The 8436-nt window shown below is 37.3% G+C and overlaps 1 long non-coding RNA gene across 1 annotated transcript; it reads right to left on the reverse strand.

Moving 5' to 3' along the window:
• Positions 1 to 1711: 1711 nt before the first annotated feature.
• Positions 1712 to 7833, reverse strand: LOC105512578. The gene is made up of 3 exons (XR_001001875.1): positions 7609 to 7833; positions 4324 to 4413; positions 1712 to 2044 (listed from the first exon to the last, which is right to left on the reverse strand). It is a non-coding gene; the product is annotated as an uncharacterized LOC105512578 (long non-coding RNA).
• Positions 7834 to 8436: the final 603 nt, after the last annotated feature.

An 8436-nucleotide genomic window follows, 5' to 3' on the forward strand; every position in this document is an offset into this window, starting at 1 on the left:
ACAGATGACACGTCTTAACCTATGAAATATTCCACAGGTGAAAACACACAGCAGATGTTCCATATATATCTGTTGGCAAACTAATTGATTTAATTTTACCACTGCTTTATTTAAAAAGTTGAGGAATAGAAGACTGATAGTATATAATGACTGTATTGACCAATTTGTTTTTGTTGTTAAACATTTCTCTTCATCATCATAATGGACACCTGCACAATTATTTTTTTGATTTGCCAGGCAATGATGTTCAGTCAAGATGAACCAAACTACTAAATTGAATCTTCCCAACATTTTTCAGTTTTTGGACATGTCCTCAATGTGTCACAATATTGTAAGGATCTTTAATAAGAAAATCTCAAGGCAATGTAAGATAGCTGAACATTTTTTTCTTTCCACTAGTATATTTCTTTTTAGTCCAGTATGTTTGCTTTTGCAAAATGTCATGGTAATGTTTCAAATAATTATTTAATCTCCAATGTATAGTTGTGAGTAGGATGTGCCAATGATTAAAACTCTATGTATGGAAATAAATGTGCTGCTTACAAAGGCTGTTAAATCTCAAGACTGTGTTTGGGTGTCTAATTCATTTTTCTTTTTATAACTATAACTTGACTATTTGAGGACTAACTTTTCCCAAGTAACTATTTGAAAAAAAAATTTAAATGTTCACGAGAGAAAGGCACCATATAAGTGAGTTGACTCAAAGACATGTAATCTGTTCCTTATAGGTAAATCATATAATGAATGCAAAGCCTAGTATGTCAGGTTTCCAGTGAAGTTCTCTTCTGAAAAATTACCATCAAGGTAGAAAAAATGAAATAATAAATACAAAAGCAATTTGAAACATTTTAAAAATTAAATATGTGGTACTCTTTCTATTTAATAAATCAAAACAGCTTCTTTATCCTTTATTCAGAACAATTGAAAGCCCTTGGATTCTAAAGAAAATGCTTTTTGGAATGGTTGACTAAAAGCCAGAGTTGACTTCACCAACCTGAAAACCTTCTACTGCCCTGTTTTAATTTGCACAAGAAGCTCTGTGAGAGAAGCCTCCTTCAATATTTACTAATATCATTTCAAAAAAAAAAATCCTAACGAAATAGTTCACTGATGAAAATAATGCCAAGTCCTGATAATGGCCCATTGGAATGAAATCACAGTTCCGTAGAATTTTCGAGGTGGACAAGGCATTAGAAATCATTTAATTCAATTCATTTGCTTCTCACATGGTAACAAAAAGCAGGCAAATTTTTGTGACAGAGAAGAATAGACAATTGAGAGGGATCCATGCACTGTATCTTCATAACAATAATAAAAAAAGCATTGTTTACTGACTTCCATGAAACCTTTTGTGGCAGCATTGAGATTTAACCTCTGGTCTCTAAAGCTGAGGCCAATACTCTTCACCTGCATCCTGAGGCCAATACTCTTCACCTGCCTCCTGTTTGTTTGAATATCTTCATTTTACTGTATTATTGAAGCCATTCCATTAACTAAATTGTAAACAATAAAATTAAAATGTCTTTGCAAATTTTCTATATTCCAGGAACTGTTCTAAGCACTTACAACTAGTAAATTGTTTTAATCACTACATACCATTATCATTTCTGCTTTAGGGATTAGAAAACTGAGGCTCAGAGAGTTTGATCGTTCATCAAAATCCCAGAGATACTGAGTGGCAGAGTATGGATTTGAATCCACGCAATATGAATACTAAATACCTGCCCATTACTTTATTTGTGACTACCCAAAGTACTTCACTTAAAATTATAATAAGACTTAGACAATTTATGTTCTTAAAAATAAATAGTATATAAAATTCTGATAATGACTGCTTCTAGTTTTAAAACCCTGATAATTTAACTTTCAGCATTAGGATTTCAAATATATCATCAAAGAAAGAATCTGGGAGATACTTTGCTAATTTGGGGAACATATTACCTGATTCAAATATTCATGTGAAAGACTCTGCATCTGCTTTGATCTTGTCTGTATCTCCAGATATCAACACAGCACTTGGAATGTGATAGGAGTTCCACAGCAACTATGAAATGAATGAAGGGATGAAGTATTGAATTGCAAATAATTTTTATGTGTAAAAATGCTAAAGAATTTTATTAGGGCAAATCTGGCTACTTGGAATGATTCATATAGCTTCACTCAATATTAACAAATTTCTCAAATTACCAAATTACTTAATACGTTTAAGCATTATAGGTGTTATTAAATAAGTTTATAAAAAATCATGTTGCTTTTCTTTAAGTACTATATGAATTGAATTGCGCTTTTAAAATCTGAACACCAGAAAAATGACAAAATAATGAGTTTTTAAAAATCAAAATTTGGACTATCAACATAAATATTTCTTCCCCTAACAAATCACTTTCCTTCCCTTATGATCAAGCAGGTGTAATGATGAAAGATCAATTTAATCCACATATTTAGGAATATTTGCCAGGCAAAATATAAACAAGATAATACCTTTTTTTCGGTGTTTGTTGAATCCCACAATGGTTAGCATAGTGGGCAAATAAATATATGCTTAATTCATTTACTGGGATTTGTTTTATGTTGGTCTTCCCAGATATTTCAAATTTCATTACTCAACAGAAATTATCTACTCAGTAACCTTGGTAACACATATGTTTAAATACTATAGAAAGATAATTAGAAAATAGATGCATTATAAGTAGAAATTTTATACTACAGGAAGCTCAAAATATAAGACTATTTCAAGTACATTGTTTACCATCTTAATTAGCTATTTAAAAAATAAAACGTCTCAACAGATCTGATATTTTTCTCCAGAATGAATTCTAGTCAAGTGAATCAATGCAATTGTTGGGGAAATTTGATATTCAGCCTCCATATAGCTCAAATATTTGATTTCCCTTTGTATTCTAGGCACTATTTTACAGGAAGACCTGTATTATATGGCAGTGCTGGGTGATCTCCCACTAAGTAACAAGGCAGCCTGCTTCTGCTCAGCTTACCCAGCTAGAGAAGAGTAGCCCAGCTCACAGGCGTAAGGTGTGCACTACAGCTGTGCAACATTAGAGAAGCTACTGGATATTTTAAATAGTTCAAACATATTATTTATTTCTTCAGTAATATTGAGATGCTTTATCTTCAATAAGATGATAATTATTTTAGATTCCCCAGCCATTGTTAAAGCCAGATATAAATTATTCCCTTCATTGGGTGGGTGGGGAGTAGAGGGCAAGCATTAGATGGATGACCTTTAAAAAGTCCTCTCAAACTGAAAGGATGTGGTTTCAGATGTTGGGGAAATCCAGTTGGGGAAATAACCCTGAAGCAAAGCTAACTATGAAGGCTGAATATCATTAATTGCTGAGTAAATCGCCTGAAGGAAGAGAAGCAACATGAAGTTTAACAAAACTTGTGCCAACATGAAGTTTAACAAAATTTGTGTTCAGCACATTTATTATAATGGGATTTTAAAAAAGATCTTATTGGGTGGGAACTATATTTATAATTAGAGTTCTCTATGTTTCTATGTTTCTATAAAATGGTGTAATAAATTGAAAGGTAATCTACTTTTCTTTTTCTTTCTTTTATTTTGGTGGGGGGACATAGTCTCGCTCTGTCGCCCAGGCTGGAGTGCAGGGGCGCGATCTCGGCTCACTGCAAGCTCTGCCTCTCGGGTTCACGCCATTCTCGTGCCTCAGTCTCCGAGTAGCCGGGACTACAGGCGCCCGCCACCCCACCTGGCTAGTTTTTTCTTTGTATTTTTAGTAGAGACAGGGTTTCACCGTGTTTGTCAGGATGGTCTCCATCTCCTGACCTTGTGATCTGCCCGCCTCAGCCTCCCAAAGTGTTGGGATTACAGGCGTGAGCCACCGTGCCCAGCCTACTTTTCTTAATCTATAAGTACCGCTGATCACTAAGTAACCAATTTGATCCCAGCATAGTTTATTGAGTTATTGAGATTGGCTGAACTAAATATTCTTGTTTTCATTAATATCCTGGGCAGTTGGATTAATTACAAGGTTATTAACTTTCAAACAATAGGGTTTTTTTAGATGTCTTTTTAATACTAACTGATCTTTATGATAGTATCTTTCTAATTTCAGTGCTTAAGAATTATATTCAGAGAACCAAGTTTTACAAATACTGAAAGAGCAATTTTCAGTGTTATTGCTTGCTTCCTTTTATTGGTTATTGGTATTTTCTCCAATAATTTAAAACTGAAAAAAATGGGCAGTCTTCTTTTGATATTTTATTGGCGAAGCCTCTAATGCACCTCAAGTTACATTTTGGATAACATTGCTCTACATCAGATAACAGCTGTATAATCCTTACCTTCAGCTTCATTTGTCCACTTTTGCCTTTCTTTCCCTCTCTCAGCCCTGCAGATTCTGGTGGTCATGCCAGGGTTAGTTGCTAGAACTTCTTGGTTACCAAAAAGTCCAGAGAATAATTGTCAGTCCACTCTAGAAAACAGCACGTGGCAGATTTGGGGAAATAATTCCATTGTAAAACCTAAAGGTTGAATGCTAGCTAAAAACACAATCATGTCTCGATCTAGCTGGCTTGGACATTAAAGATGGCAGAGGGCCAATGAATGAATGTGGTAGGCCATTCTTGATAAAGCCCCTGTTTAAGAGGTCTCCTTCTGCATTAATCTCCTTGGCCCCGCATCAGAAGTGGCAGCAATGCCAGCATCCAGTATCTTTCACCTGGGAGAAAAGTACTGGGACCAGAGAGAAAATTTCATTTGTTATTCAGATCCATTTATCTTCTCTACTTTTCAACACTTTTTTTTTTCTTTATTTGTCTCCTCTGTCTCTGAGATTGATTATTCTTATGAGCTTATTTTTTTGCTTGTATTTTTAGCTAGAAAAAATTTCAAGTAAGTGAATACTAGAAAAATGCTCTGGGCCTCTGTGAACAGGAGTTATAAGCATACACAAGTGAACTTTTAAATGAGTTAATCATGACTTCAAGATGTACTCAGATACATTGATGATAAAATAGGACTTCAGGAGGACTATAATAGCAGTCTTTTACCTTTTTTTTTTTTTTTTTTAAATAGATACTTCACCAGGAATTAATTCAGAATTCTTGTAAATACTCTTGACTGAAGGTCCTATTAGCCTTCACTTGAACATTTTGGTCAGGGTTTCTTTTTCCCATTTTGGAAAATCTTTTTCTAGTATCAAAGAAACACGTGTAGTATTGATTTTATTTTTTAAAAAAATTGAATTACACAACCATTTCTTTTCTTGCTTCATGACACAGGAAAGGCTTCCCATGTTTTTTGGGAAAGACCTGCCAGTGATCCAAAGGTCAACCTAATCTTCCTGGTAACCCTTCCAAGGGGACTCTGGTACTGTTGATAAATACATGCTCTACAGATGGCACCATTTTATCTTCCAGAAACCTCCTCTTCTGGATAGCAATGAGTTATAATGCTACATAAATTTTTTTAAAAAAAGTGTGAACATCTTCCCTCTGATCAGCAATAGGTCATTCTGCACAGGATTTCAGAGCTCATGAAAGATGTCCACTGGTCAGTTCATCACAGTGTCTGCGTGCACTCCATTAGCTATGCTGTAAGGAATGCCATTTGCTCTTTGTGTTCTGTGAGGCAGAACAATAGGGCACTCTCCTCTGGAATAGCTGCTGATTCCTTCAAAGTTCAGTCAAAGCCCACATTTTTCCTTTCTGAATAATGTATGAGCTTGGTTCACCCATGTGCTGCTAATCTACTATGGAGGAAGCTTCCAACAGCTTTCAGCATTTTTGTCGATGCCACTGAGAAAAACTCATCAGTTCATACAGGAAGACCTTGTGATCAGACTTCGGTAGAAGGATTTTGATGAAAAGGTAGGAGTGAGAGAAACCCAGAGGAGTGTGAATGGCACATAAACAGACAGGCATGCTGACCTTTGAGATGGCATCCAATTCAATATTTCTTACCTCATGGGCTCATATGAGATGGAAAGTAAACACAGCTTCTGATGCACAACAGTGAGCAGGCATTGTGCTGAAGAAATACTCCTCCATGTCCCCTTGTGAAATGGAGGGCCCAGTTAGTGGCCAGCTCTCAAGCCTTTTTAGTCCATGATGGTCAGTGTGCCCCATGCGGGGTCTACTTCTGTTTTTCACCTGTGTATTATTCCCAGGACCACTGTAACAAATTACCACGAGCTGGGTGGCTTAAAATAGCAGAAATTTATTCTCTCATAGTTCTAGAGCCTAGAAGTCCAAAATGAAGATGTTGGCAGAGCCATGCTCTCTCTGAAACTTCAAGGAAAGATCCCTTCTTGCCTCTTCCAGCTTCTGGTGGCTCTTGGTGTTCCTTGGCTTGTGGCAATAGAACTCAATCTCTTTCTCCATCTTTAAGTGATCTTCATTTCTTTTGTGTCTTCATCTGTCTTCCCATAAGGGCACCAGCCATTGGATTTAAGGCCCAACTGAATCCAGTATGACTGTATGTTAGCTAATTACACTTATTTCTAAATAAGCTCATACTCTGAGGTTCTGGGATGACATAAATTTTGTGGGGATATTTTTCAACCTAGTATATACAACCTATAAGAATAAAGAATCATAATTTATAGACCCCTGTGCTAATCTCTAGACGTATCTGGGAAGCATGCTTCATGCCTAACCATTTTTAAAATGCGGATAAAGATGCTTCTAAGGATCATATTCCATTCCTCAACCAGAGGGAGACAGCTTCACGTGTGCAAAACTACCAGCCTCCTAGGACCAAAGGCTTCCCTATGCATATGTGATCAAACCCACATCCTTCAAGGGCCTTTTTTCATATGACTTTTCTCTGGAGCTACTTTTTCGAGAGGATGTTATTAATCTTCTTTTAGTCCCATAAATTTGAGTAGAGTTTTATAAATTTAGAACTTCTCAAGGTCCCCAAAATCCACCATCCCAGGTAGGAGGGCAGGAATAAAGCAGTGAAGAATCATGAAATCACAAACATTTAAAGGAAATTGAGGCACTGGGCAGCCAACCCTTTATGGAAGATAGTACCTTACATTTATTAGTTAGCTCCATAAGCAGGAATGACCAAGTATGAAACCAGAATTTTATGTAGTAGATGACTTCTGAAGGATGGAAGAATATATTATGAGGGAGGTAGGAGGGCCCAAAACAAACCTCACCTGTTTTATTAGTTAGCTTCAAGCTATTCCTGAAGCTCAGAGTGACCTCTTTCCGTCATCTCAATTCTTACACACCAATCAATCAACATGGGTGTTGTGTTTAGCCTCTTGTTGTATTTGGCTAATATCTTCTCACTTGAACTTGTTAAATCTTCCAAGAGTGGAGGAATGTGCGGGGGCAGAGTATAAGTGAAGACATTTTCTGTTCTCTGGGTCCAAGGAGTACAGGGGGCCTCTCATGCCCAGCTGAGTGCCTAGGGAAAAGCAGGAACAGTATTCTCTAAGGCAGGTGACATGAGTTTGAACATTAGAGCAAAACTCCTTTAGCTTTACCATCTCCTACTAGTCCCTCTGTAGACATTTTTCACCAATATGCGGTCTTTCCTATCAGTTATAATGCTTTAGTTGTGATTAATAAAAGAACCCCCCAAAATGGCCTACAAAACAAGGGGTTTATTACCTCATACCACAAGAATTGTTGAGTCTAGAAGTTTCCAAGATTAGTTAATTTAGCAGCTTAATAATATGAAGGGCTCCGGTGCTGTTGGTCTTTCTTCTCTAACTTGGCTGTGTTTCCGTTGTGGTCTTGAGATAGCTGAGGCTGATGCAGACATGAAGACCAGGACCACTTTCAAGGGTGGGCCATCAGTGCTCTCCTGTAGGGCCCCAGGTTCAGCAGGTCCTGCTTGGGTGCTAATGCTCTGTGATTACTGTATTGGAATTCTTAGTCGTTCTACTTAGAATTTGTGCTTTGTAAGTGAAGTATGATGGAACAAAGAAGCATGTACCAAGGGTTCAGACCCCCAACTCATGGGCATTCCTGCCTGACATCCTTGCTGGGACAAGTTCTAGGCCACTTGCTCCCAGTCACTGCCCAACAGCTGCTGCCCACCTCTGCCTGCAGCAGAGGTTGAAGTATAGGTGCAGGGAATCGGGGTCAGAGTAATGTGTGCTGTACATGCTGAGTTGCAGAACGAGGCTCTAGGTGTCTCTGAGGGTACCCCAAACCCAAAGCACAAATAAAAACCACCATGACAAGTCAAGAAGGAGAGACCATTGGAAAAAAAAAAAAAAGGAAAATGTTTGATTCTGCTTCTTGAATAAGGATCTTCACATTTTAAATTTTCACTTGGGCCTGCAAATTATGTGGCTAACCCTGGTTCAGAAATCCAGCAGAGAAAACAGATTTTACCTTGAAAGGCTTTTCTCTGTCTAGAAAAGTCTTCTTCAGATGCTTCGAGGAGATCCTAGTTCCACATAGCTCAGAGTTGGAGCACATGTCCATGCC

The sequence above is a fragment of the Colobus angolensis genome, unplaced genomic scaffold (assembly GCF_000951035.1).
Source record: "Colobus angolensis palliatus isolate OR3802 unplaced genomic scaffold, Cang.pa_1.0 Scaffold215, whole genome shotgun sequence".
Taxonomy (NCBI): domain Eukaryota; kingdom Metazoa; phylum Chordata; class Mammalia; order Primates; family Cercopithecidae; genus Colobus; species Colobus angolensis.